Source organism: Cyanistes caeruleus, chromosome 4, assembly GCF_971803275.1.
Source record: "Cyanistes caeruleus chromosome 4, bCyaCae1.hap1.1, whole genome shotgun sequence".
Lineage (NCBI taxonomy): Eukaryota > Metazoa > Chordata > Aves > Passeriformes > Paridae > Cyanistes > Cyanistes caeruleus.
Window position 1 is genome coordinate 29996298 of NC_141704.1, and position 13112 is coordinate 30009409.

A 13112-nucleotide genomic window follows, 5' to 3' on the forward strand; every position below is an offset into this window, starting at 1 on the left:
AATTAGGCTGTTGCCATGACAACTAGAGAATCTGCTCAAAATTCAGGAGATGCTGGGGAGGGGGGGAGAGCCCTTCAGTGGAGATCTCTGCATCATAAATATGGCCCTTGGTTATCAAATTCCTTTCAAGTTAATTCCTAGCATCAAAGCCTCCCTGACAAAGGCTTTAATAATTGGGAGCAAAGCTTGGCTAAAGAGGAACAAGCCAGCCGTCCCAGGACTAATGTGAATTTTGTTGTGGTGAGAGGTGCTCAGCTGTGAGGTCCACAGAGCAATCATGGAGGTGGCAGCCCTGCTACAGGGACACATATGAGGCAGGGGGGAGGAAGGGGCAAGGGCTTCATGGCAGACAGGCACTCAAGAGTGAGACAGTCCCTGAACCTGTGGTGCAGCAAAGATGAAAAACAACTTCCACGTGGTAGAGGGAGAGTGAGAGAAGGAAAAAGGGTCCTCGCCACCTCTGGTGGAAACCCTCTGGAAGTTGAAATAAGCTGAGTAAAGTCTTTTGCCAACCCCAAGAAATGAATTAAAGCAAATAAGAGAAAAAAATAGCAGGATCAATGGTGTCAGAAGAAGCTGACAAACTAAACAAATGGAAGACAGGCTACTACACTACAGTTCTTTTGAAGGAATTAAATCCTTGGTACGATTGTTGCATATTTTCAATCAATGCTGGCTCTCTAATTTTTCTTTTCTTTTAGCTGAACATTTTTTCTGTTGCCAGCCTTCTAAGAAAATCACTATTTTGATATAAATTTTTCAGTGAAGTCTTCTGGTTCTCAATTACAACAGCTGAGGTATTCTTGGCTGAAAACAAAGTACATTACTTTGGAAAAATTCCAGAAAGTTTTGTAGTTTTCATAGAAGCTCTCTCCTTCCTCATAATGATTTTTGATCAGATAATTTATCACCAGTGGAAGTTTTTGTGTTCTCTGTTGAAATGATGCCTTACTGGGCATAAGCCCCTTTTGGAGGGTAGCAGCAGTAAGTGGGAGTACATCCAAAATTAGGGAAAATTAAACACATGGACAAATGGAGTAAATTGCAAAAGTTTCTCTTCCTCCCTTTTCATCCCTAGATGAAGAACTGTGTTTAGCATGAAAATCAGAAGCAGTTGAGAAATTTAAGGATAAACAGATGATTGTATTGTACAGTCCAAGCAGGATACTTGCCAAGGAAAAGCATAGATACTACAGAGATCCAGAATTTCAAGAAAAGATGAAAAAAGCAACCCTGTTAATAAAAACTGTGCATTTTCAAGATACAAGTGTTCCCATACCCAATGCCTGATTATCAGTCTGTCTTACTTGGGATGTTGTGGCAATATTTCAACACCTTGAGTCAGTGCTGATCTTCTGATGGGGTCTTCTTCCCAGTGCCCAGGTACCACATACACAAGTGCTAAAAGTCTCCAACACCTGATTGATTATATCTGACCAGAAAACAAGGCTTCAATTCATTATCTACTTGCAAATGAGACTGGCCATTCCTTTTCCGGCTGCCTCCCCGCCATTTTGCCAAAGCCCTGCACAAAACATTTGTTTGGTAATCCCGTTGTAGGCTGGGCTGCACACAAGCCACACAGGATTGTTTTGGACCCACAATAAGTGGCAGAGACAAGAGGTTGAAGTGAGCTTCTTTTATTTTTTCTCATATTGTGACAGCCTCTTTAACAGATGTCAGTTTGGTAAATGAGTTCATGGGATGGCAGGAACAGAGGCATTCGAGGGGCAGGTTCTGTTGAAATAAATCTGAGGAACCTGAGGAACAGAGAACAGGGTGATAGAAAGAATAGAGCAATGGATAGCAGAAGAGGAATGGGCTCCTTAGAATTGTCTGGGATGCTATTTTCTGAAGTGGGACGCCTCTGGGACAAATTGAATTTATTTTATATAGTCAGATTAAGGCATTATTCTGGGGCTTCAATGCTACTGCATATGTGTATGGTGGTCTCTATAAAAAGCATATTACCATCCCACTGAAAACATGTTTTATTATCCTAAACATATTCTTAATTAAAATAATTTTTTATTCTTTAGCAATAGTAACTTACTTAAATAAACTTTCCAAGAACTTCTAGGTATCATCTCTTAATCTAGAGAAAGAAAAGCAAACCATTTTTCTACTGGCATTCTTTACTTACTTCAGTAAATGAAGGTGAGGAGCAGCTGAGGGACCTGGGGTTGCTTTGCCTGGAGGAGGCTCGAGGGAGATCTTATCACTCTCCAAAACTACCTGAAAGGAGGCTGCAGCCAGGTGGGGGCTGGTCACTTCTCACAAGTGAGAGGCAATAGGACAAAAGGAAACTAGCTCAAGTTGCATGCACTAGAGGAGGTTTTAGATTGGATATTAGGAAAAAAAAATCCTCACTGAAAGGGTTGTCAAACATTGGAACTCATTGCCCAAGGAAGTGATTGAGTCACCACCCCTGCAGCTATTTAAAATATATGTATATGTGGTTCTTAGGGACACAGGTCAGTGGTGGACTTGGCAGTGTTAGGCTAATGGTTGGAATTGATCCTAGATGCCTTTTCCAACCCAAATGATCCTAGGATTTCATGATTCAATACAATTTTTCTGTAATTAGTTTATGCATTGCAGTGACTTTTTGCTATCTCAAAGACAATAGCAATGAGGCCTTAAAAAGCCATGTTTTATCCCACTCTGCTATTCTTACATATCATTTTTTTCCATGAGGCTCTTTGAGTGCAAATCTATTTAATAGCTTTAATCAACTTTAAAAATACATCACATTTTCACCAAGTCCTGTGCTATGTTTTGCAAAGCACCCTCTCTAGGCTGCTTTCCAAGGCAAAAATAGTGTTCCTGTTTACTGATGGTACAGGTTTTCCTCTCCCAAAGATCAGAAAAGAGAGAGACCTGCCCTAACTGCATGTCAGCATAGGCAATATCCCAAAGTTTATGGCACCCCTTTAGGATGCAGGGTCCAAACCTGAACGAAGCCAACAGGAGACTCACCTCTGTATCCTCCCCAGGGCAGAAAGTAACTGCACCAAGATTTTGTCAGCTATTCAGAGGAGATGTCGCCCTGAAAACTCAGTTTTTCGATCTTGTTGATTGGCACCCCTTTATGGCACCCCTTTAGGATGCAGGGTCCAAACCTGAACGAAGCCAACAGGAGACTCACCTCTGTATCCTCCCCAGGGCAGAAAGTAACTGCACCAAGATTTTGTCAGCTATTCAGAGGAGATGTCGCCCTGAAAACTCAGTTTTTCGATCTTGTTGACATAGTTTCTAAAAACTTTCCCAGGACAGTAACTGTAAACACAGATATGTATCACTCTTTCTGATACATGTCTTTTGATGGACATCTCTCACGGCCAGTGCAGTTGAGAAGGTGTTAACCTGACTATCCAATCCCTGGCTGTGGTCAGAAACTTATAAATACTAAGAGAAAAAATAAAGTTTTCTTCCTTTCACCACACCTCGAGCTGCATCCGTGTGACTCCTTTCGTGTCCAACAGCGACAAGGAGAGACTATCGTTGTACCTTCTGCAGAAATTATTCTACTGTCTAGAAACTCTGCAAAATTGGGCCAAAGACTGGAAGGATGACCAATGGTCAAGGCACTCATCAAAAGATGGCACTCATTTCAGTGGCTTGTAGCTCACAGAGCACAGTTTGACTTCTTTCTCCCACATTCCTGCTGCATCTAAGCTTATTTTCATCCAAACAACAACTCCTACATTGGACATATTTAATTGGAGACGGAAACTTGTACTTTTCTGTTTCTTTACTTTCTTGAATTAGAAAAACCTACTTCACCTTTTAGAATTTCTAGTCCTTTTGACAATTAAGAAAAACATCATGTACAAGATCTGAGGTTAAATATCACGTTCAGAAGGGACAAGTGAGCTGAACTCATCTTTGGCTTCCTTTTAGCCAAGGGGCACTGCTCAGTCTCAGCGTACCTAACACAACACAGGGAAGCTCTGTCAAAGCTCTTTTCTTACCTCACTTATTCCCACTGGAGAAGAAGAGTTCTGGCAAAGGATTGATACTAGCATGAAACTCATGTAAAATTAAATCAGTATCATGGTCCTCATCTTTGGCAGACAGTCATCTGAAGAGGGCCAGTAGGAATGACCTATTGCAATGGAGTCGCTCGAAAACCAAGAGCTGATTTACTACAGATAATAATGTTTTACTAATAATGTTTGCTGACTGGTTTGCTACAGATAATCTGCTTCTTCAGATGCCTCCATGCTTTCGCATCCTTCTCCTCCTCCTCCCTTTCCTGGTTGCCAGGCAACTACAAAAAGGACCAGAGAGCATGCTGGAGGAAACCACCCTGTGGGACACTGCATGGGTTTAGTTTTCTTTCCTAGAAAATGCTCCAGGGCAAAGCGGCCTTGGCTTTGGAGGCAACATCTCACTGTGAAACCTTGCTTTGCATCAGCACCAGTTGGGGGCAAGTGATGTATACACATAATTTCCAAAATAAATGCCTTAACAGACCTAAAGTTCACTTCTGAGATTTTTCTGCGGCTCAGCTGCTCTCCATCAATTTCACAGATCAAGAGTTTAAGGAGCTCAGGCACAGAAGTTTCCAGACTGTGCAGTAGAAGATTTCCCAATAACAGATACCCCATATAGCTGAGGATCATTGCTGTAGATGGCAAGAGCCACCTGTTTCCAACCCTTACTTAAAGTGTGCCCCACAGGGTTAATGGAAGAGAACACAACATTTTTGACCAGAAATGTCCTTGCCATAACAGCTCAGAGACTTTTAGATGAGGACTGAGATAAGCCACTAGAAAGTGAAATGGAAAGCCCTGTACTGGTTTCCATGAAGTCCCTTGGCCAGCTTGGTGTGAGAGAGGCTGTCTCATTCTCCCAGGTCTATCCAGCTTCCTTATAATTGAGGGATAAATCTCAAGTATATGAATAACTGCCCCTCAGGATCTGATGGTTGGAACCATTAGTATTCCAACCATCAGTTGGAATAGTCATTAGTAATGTAATTAGTAACTAGTCATTATTATTTGAAAACGTAGTTTAGTTTAAAAAATGGTAGTATGAACTAACCAGAGGTATAAAGTCAGATAAGAAAAATACCTGGAAGATTAGACATATGATTAGACACCTATGATTTTACTTTCAAAACTAGCTTAATTTGCAAAGTCTTACCCTGTATGTCCAGCAAGAATGAGAAGAAACTTTCTATTTCACCAACTTCAATATCACTTTTTATATTCATTTACTGAATTCTCAATGCTTTTCAGTACTTCAGGCATGTTTTTGAGACTTATTAAGACACCTCAAAACCTGGTTTATACCCCACCTCCATACATCATGCCAGAAAAGCCATCTTTTCTAAGCAGTTTTCCATTTCTATTTTCCATCCTGCTGCCTAAACTGATAAATGCTGTACCCTGAGGCCATTCAACCTAAAAGCGTTCACTACAGACTCCACAGTCACAGTTCACATATCCACTTAACCACATATCCCAAATATCTTGGGAATTTTTGCAGTTTCCCCAGAACTCTTCTTCCCTCCCAGCTCTTTTGAGTAACCACCTGCTACTCATATATTTCTGTATAGCACACAAATGTTAATTACTAGTGATCTAAATGGCCTATTCCTGAACAGACCCACAAACTGCTCTCAGTAGAAAGGAGAAGTGCTCTTCCTGCCCCACCTACACCTCAACCAAGGCTGAGTTTTACTAGCAATGAAGTAATTTCACAACTGCCAAAGTCCTATTCTGGGTCTGGTTCTTTGAGACTTTCTTAAACAATTGCATCCAGCCTTCAAGTTTACCCCTTGCATCAGCCACAAGAAGTAGGTTTCTCCTTCAGTCCTCTAGCAGTCCAATACAGACAGCAGTCCAATACAGATAATTTTTTCTTGATTGTTTTTTTGCTTCTTTTCTGTCATATCCAAGGTCAAATTTTGGCTTACTGTCTTTTCTGCTGAGGTTTGAAATACGAAGCAGTATTCTATGACAAAATCTCAATAGTACATTTGCAGGTTTTGGAGTGGAAAATTGAAGTTTAGAGTGACTAAGAAACGGAAACTAGGATTTAGGAGTAAATTTTTTTGCTGAGTTCTCCTTTTCCTCCTTTTAAAAAACTTTCCAATTTAGTAGGAAACAAAACAGATGTTCTAACTAGATGTTCATTTCAGCTTTTTAATCTCAAGGTCCCTGCTATTATTCTGAGAAGGGTAGGGATGGGATTATGACTATTGGCAAGCAATCCTTGCTGCTTTTAAAATGGCCTATCCCTTTGCTGGCTGTAGACAGAAATGTCTTGAATAAGAAAAAAAGGGTTGAAAGGATTTCCTGAAAAGAAAGGGATAGGCAGGAATGCATGCGCACATTTTTCTGCCTGATACAAAAATCTCAACTATGTACCCTTGTGCAGCAGCTTCAGCCATGGTGTGTGGCCCAGCTGGGCTCTGGTCTGGGGCAGATTTCACATTGTCCCAAACCCCAGGGTGTTGCAATGGGCAGGCTGAAGCAAGAGGAATGAAGAGGGGGAATACAAGGGGGCAGGGAAGGGAACTGTGAAGGGAGAGGATGGTGCACAAGCAGAGTGGCAGGCAGGTGATGTGGAAGGAATCTGGTGTAGCCATGCAGATTCTTCTTGTTTGAAGTGGTTAAAGCCTTGTTCAGTGTGGAAGAAAGGTGAGGGAATAAATTCTTCCATGAGTGCAGACATCCTAAGGGAGCATTTCAAAATGCAGTCTGCAGCAGGCAAGAAACAACTGCATTTAAATATAGCTCATTTAACAGGGGTATGGAAATCAAATACTCTTAAGGTTTCAAAATTAAACACAGAAATCATTAACAGAAAAGTCATGTTATAATTTAGAATTACTTGCTGACTGATAATGAGAGTTAAAATATGAACACATTTTTTAACGCTGGTGGTTAAATGCCTTCCTCTAAGCATGTTAAAGAAGAGGGAGACTCTGGTGGCAGGCTGGAAGGAATTTGAGCGGGTTGGGTGTATGCTACAGCAGCAGACAGAATGGCTAGGACCAAACAACACAGCAGAACAGCACAGATGTTGACCACTATTCCCTCTCAGTACCTTTGGTGTCTCCTGTAGGGTATTATAAAAAGCGTGACTTCACAGTTATTTGGGAAATAACCTGTTCTTCATTAAGGACAATTTTTCTGGGATTGAGTAAGCCAGTCATCCCTAACATTTCCTAGGCTATGTCTTTGAAGCACCCAGCACCATGTGAGGGTGCCATCAGGTTTGTATCTCATTCCAGCTGAGTTATGAGTGTGAGGAGCAGGCCCAGCTCCCTTGGGTGGAAGGGCACTCTGGTGTCACTCAGGTGGCTCCTGGTTCTGGTGCTGCTGCAGCCCAGCTCAGTGTTTGCAGCACAGTGCAAGCACACTCCCATGTTCTCCTAAGGCAGCAGCTCTGGCTTTAGGGACTGTGGTACAAATTAATATTGTAGAAAAAATTTGTATATATGTGGTGTTTATAAAGCTTGTGAGTGAGAGGTAATAATAAGTCATAAATTTTCACTGGTTTTCATCAGTACTGTCCCGCAAATACACTTAAGCAGAACCACACAGTAATTCTGTCTCCTGAACAGGAGAAGACTTTCATATCTACAGCTCAGTCAGACTTGGCACAGATCTCTACCATGGGGTCTTCCATATTTCTTAATTGTTTCTATTTCTGCTGCTGCTTAAATGACTTCCTGCCTATATGACACAATGACAAAAAGATGGATGTCTTTTCATTTTCATGGGTTTTAAATTTATATCTTAGGTATACTTCTCCCTTCAGTTCTTTATGCATTTGGATTGAATGTACCTGGACAGACTCAAGATTTCTATACCTTCCAGACCCAGGACTCTATCCCAGATGCCCTTAGACATCTCCGTCAAATGCTGTTTTCCACACAAGCTTCTTCTCTCTTTTTGAGTCAGTAGGTTCTAAGGAACCCCACAAAGAAGGAAAGACAACGCTGAGAACCCCAAATGTTGTAGCTGGACCACCTGGGCTTTCTTTGTGTACATTGCTGGGGAATTGCTGCCCATTCTGTAAGTCAGCGTTGGACATGGAGCAGAATTTCAGGAACACCTTGCAGTATCCTCCCAGTGCAACTACACACTAAGCACTATCAGTAAAACAGAGAGATTTCTATTTTCAGAAAAGAGCTGCAACCATTTATTCGTGCTGAGACTTCTTCTCCATGGGGTCTGTTTACTCAAGTAAAGCAATGTGTGAAATTCAACAGACACAGAACCTCAGAGAAGTCTTCTATCTGCTCTTATTAAAGAGAGAGGGAAAACACCCGAGGATCCTTTACTGTAGCAAAAGTTAAAAAGATCAACAGGAACCACAGTGGGAGGATGAAGCCTCTACATTTTAAGGGCTTCTGACATATATTTAACTCCTCCAGGCTTTCAAACCATTGCAATACAAGGAAGATCACTATGGTCACTAAACATAGATACTGTCTGAGATTATGTACTGCCAGTTGTAAAGAAGAAGAAAACCAAAACCAAAACACCTTCTGCTTCAAGAAAGGAGAGAGAAATTACCCTCTTTTTATTTTTAGATTTTAAAGAAGTAAGGGAAGAGCAACCCTTACCCTGAAAAAAATATCTCTGATTCTAATATGCACATCATTAGTAAAAAATAAAGAAAAAGTCAAATCTTGAGAATGTTAGCTAGGAAAAATATAGTCTTACCTCTGCAAAAGGGAGAAATTCATATGAAAGTAGAACCGCTTTTCCATATTCCTTCCATGTTGTGTGAGTTGAGGGTTGATTTGTTTGCAGTATTTAAAGCTCATTTTTAATGAGTTGTGTGAAATCTGGCAGACACATAACCTCTTTGAACTACAAAGCATTTCCTGCATTAATGAAGGAAGAAAGAAAGCCAAGAATTATTTTATTACAGCACATTAATTACTACATGAAATAAAAGTTCAAATAATCAGCAGAAACCACAAGGGTGAGGTAAAGGTGAGAGAGAAGATAAAATATGTAAATTCTGCTTTGTTGATGGCCAAAATGGGCCCCATTACTACCCAACAAAAATAAAAGAAATGCAGCTGGAGTTGGTTACTGCAGAAGAAAGGAATTACATTGAGGTAACTTCTAGAAGCCTTTTCTTTTGGTAAAAAACTGCTCCAACCTTACACAAAGGGAATCAAATAGAAATAAAGACAGATCAACCATGGCTAGCAAGAGTGGATAGATATACAGAACTTTACAACTGGTACCCAGACAGGTATGTCATATGAAAAAGGCACCTGCAGACTTGGAGGAAATTTTGCCATCAAGCAGGTAATTAAAGAACTAAAAAAAACCTCAAAAAACAAAACAAAAAACCCATATGAAACTTTTTCCCCTGAAAAATTAAATTTTCTCAAATGGTTTGTTGTAAAGCTGTGTGCACATGCACAGGCAGGAGGTGTGTGTGCTTAAATACAGAAGGCAGACAACAGGGGGAAGTGGTGAAAATCTAATTTCTACAGGATGAAAAGAGAACACAAGCTTTTGTTTGCCTGTTTGCATGCACAGGTAGAGTTGAGGTTCTCCTCTTGCAGTGGAATATGTTCTAGAAGCAAAGCAGCAGGGAGCAGCATCCTGCACATCCAAGCATCCCAGTGTTCAGCGAATCGAAATATCTCCACTCAGATGAGAAATAACAACAATCTTGCCCACGGCCCAACATCTTCAGTCTTGCATTCACTGCCCATTGCCAAGGCTCTGAGGCCAGAGGACACTGCATGGTCTGTACCTTGTGTATCATGTACTACATACCATGGCACTGACAAGCCTTGGCAGCTGTACCCTGTCCTGGCTGATGACCAGGAAGAACTCAGTTCTACTTTTCTCATTTTCATTCAAGGGTTTATTGGGAAAAAGTCATAATACTGAGTTTGGGCTATGAAATTACTGACTATGTACTTGCAGGATTAGCTAGAAATGAAGAATTTTGCAGAATCCAGCACTGCAATAGTGATTCCCTTCTTTAGTTTTCTGTAAGACGGTCTCTGAAAATCTTTGCACTGGAAGCACAAGGAGAATATCCGTGTTCTTTCTTGCATTTCTGTGGTCCTAGGTTTCCTCAAAAGAAAAATGGTTTTACATTAAGAGATACAGGTGACAAAGAGCCATAATTTAGTTGTGAACCCACAGAACATAAAGCAGAGCTAAAGTGGAAGCTCAGATGTCCTGCAGCGCTCCTAGCATTGCCCTCTGTGCGAACACTCAACATTAGATAGTCACCTTGTGGAGAACGTCTTTGGTACTTGTTTCTGGATATCCCACAAGACCACGTGGAATACAAACCTCTTGCTCTGAGAAATAAAGGATGACATGACTGCAAAAGGAAGTGAACCAGCTAAATGCGAGGCTGAGACACTCAGAGGGTAAAAACAGGGCACACCGAGAGCAGGCTCGCTCTGAAAGGGGACGGCATTTTCAGTCCTCTTGCTTGGCCAGTGCAGGATACCTCAAAAACCAGACAAGAGAAATCCTGAGCTGCAGTGACAGCCTAAAGCTCCTCGGCCGTGCCTGTGTGTGGGGACAGCATTTCCTGGAGCTGGAGCGCTGCTCCCTTCCCTCGCGGCCCTCCCTTCCCTCACGGCCTTCCCCGGGCGCTGCGGGTTGTTGTGTGGGCAGCCTCAGTCACTGCGGGCCGCACTTCCCTGAGGCTGGAAACTCATCTCCCCCCTCTCCCTCCTCCCAGCCTGCCGCTAGTTTTGATGGGATATTTGTCTCCCCGTGTCGGGCTGCTCTCTGCTTCCCCCATCTTCCCGAGCTGGGCCTGTTTCCTCCTTCTAATTATTCACGCAGGAGAGCAGATGGCAGGGGGAGTGGATCTCTCACTCATACAGACATGAGGCTTTGTCACACAAAGAGAGAACAACACCAACTACAGAAGAAAGCAAGATATTCCAGAGCCCGATTCCTAGCATCCCCCTATTCTCTGCTTTTCTTTCAAGCGTGATATATTTTGGGAAACACCATTCAGTTCTCGGCGTGTATTTATGTCAGTTACATCACATCGTGCCTTTTCCTTCTCTCGTTTTTAAATTTTAATTTAGCTGAGGAAACAATTCACAGTGCAGCTTTTCTCAAAATAAATACAGGGGTTTTTTTCATCTCAAGACATAGCTGCAGTTCGGTAGTCACAAACATTTGGGATCCCCATTTTCAAGTCTGCAGTGTAACCCTGTGCAGATGTTCCATAATCAGAGCAGGTCAGTTGTGATGGGGTAAGTGGGGCACGGGCAGGATCTTTCTGACCTGAGGGGAGGGCATTTGTACATCCAGCTTGCCTGCAAACTGCGCTAGGATACTCACCAGCCATCCCTGTGCCTGGTCCAGTGATGAGGGCATTGCTGGGAGTGCTCCCAACAGGGCAGATTGTATAAGCCATGCTGGTTTGAAGTCAGTATTTACTGTCAGAATTAGGCCACTCCATGCCGGTTGGCCTCAGTACCCAGGGAAACTCCTGGCCATGCACAACTTATTAAACTGGATGTAACTGTGCTACAAGTACCTACACAGCTGTCTCAGGTGTGCTTTTTATCAGTGTGCCACTGGAATGCAGCTGCAGCTATCATTGATAAAGCTTCTGTTGCAGTTACCTCCATGACCAAATTAAAATGCTGATGAGAAGACACATATATGTTCCCAGCTCCTGCAGTCTGACCAGCTCTAGCTGGCAAACCATTACTAGGACCTAACAGCAAAGCAGCTGTTGTTGCCTCATGGAAAAAGAACAGCAATGCTTTACGTGAAGTCTTTCAACCAAAATTTTGCCTGGTAGGGTCTGTAGCAATAACCAAGTGCAGTCACCTTTTAATTTATAGTGACACTCCATGGGTACCCCAAGAACAGGACAGAGAAGTCATTGGTAAAGGCCACTGGGGTCTGTGCTTTTTTAACTGAAACAACAATGCTGTCTTTGACTGCTACTCTAGTACTGCCAGAATTTCAGAGTTTTTGCTGTTCTTCAGAAAGCCTGAACTGAAATGACCTTGCAGAAAACTATATGCAACTGAAAACAGCTATTCAGAAAGAATGGAGAAGTCAACCAAGTCCAGATTTTAATCTGTAGTTTCAAAAGCTTCTCTCATGCTCTAAATTAAGGTAACTACTGAGTTTTAAATCAGTGGAGCTGCAGTGGGAGAAAGCTAGTGAGACAGGACCTGCCTGATATTTATCACACTAAAGCAAAAACTCAATTTTGTATCAGGAGAATGTGCAGCAGGAGCCAATGAGCTTCCATTCAGCAAATTTATGAGTTTATCAAGAGAAGTATCACAGAGGAAAAAAGCCACCAAAGAGAAAGGAGGGGGAAAAAGCCTTCATGTGACAAAGCACTATAAGGTATTATCTTCAGACATCAGAAAAAATGTAATTAAATCTTTTACTAATGCAAATGCCATCTTGCTTCTAGCTGTCATCAATGATGCTAGACTGTCAAGGTAACACAGACAAAGGAAACTTAAGGCATGTGTTTTCATTATATGTCTCACAGACAAAAGCTTTGGCAGTTTGATGGCATATAGGAAGAATTGGAACATTCCGTGGTTTCATAGTATGTATGCACGTGCATGCACATTTACAGTGTGCATAATACATCCCTTCTAGGATGGCTTCTTCATCACTACAAAACTTAGACTATTGTGGTGATAGTTGCAGCATATCTCAAGTTGGACAGGATCCATAAATGCACCTATTAACCCACTTTAAGTCTGGTCCCTGCCATTTGTAACTGAGATGTTGCTTTTTCCATCAGGCAAGTCAATAAATTTCCTTGTCACACAAGAAAGCTGATCAAGGGCACTCAAAAAGAGTAACTCGAAGCAAGGCAAACTGAATAATCCCTCACAATTCTACAGGGAAGCGTGGACTCAGCCATGTTTTTATGTTTCATACAATGGTCAATCAATCAATCAATGAATCAATGAGGAGTTCAATCCTCTGAGCCCAAAGCTGCATGATGGCTTTCTTACATGCTTTAAACTCATGCCCTTCCAGCCCAGTTTAAGTTGAGACTTGGCCAAACACCTCAGAGTGTAACTGTTTTGCTGAATTGGGAATTTAGCCATGGGATAATGAAAATAAGTTTTTTGTGTAGGACTATTG

At 41.8% G+C, this 13112-nt stretch overlaps 1 long non-coding RNA gene across 1 annotated transcript; it reads right to left on the bottom strand.

Moving 5' to 3' along the window:
• Positions 1-684: 684 nt before the first annotated feature.
• On the bottom strand, positions 685-11204 carry LOC147653521 (uncharacterized). The gene is made up of 3 exons (XR_015286366.1): positions 9512-11204; positions 3123-8854; positions 685-2953 (listed from the first exon to the last, which is right to left on the bottom strand). It is a non-coding gene; the product is annotated as an uncharacterized LOC147653521 (long non-coding RNA).
• Between the last annotated feature and the right edge of the window lie 1908 nt (positions 11205-13112).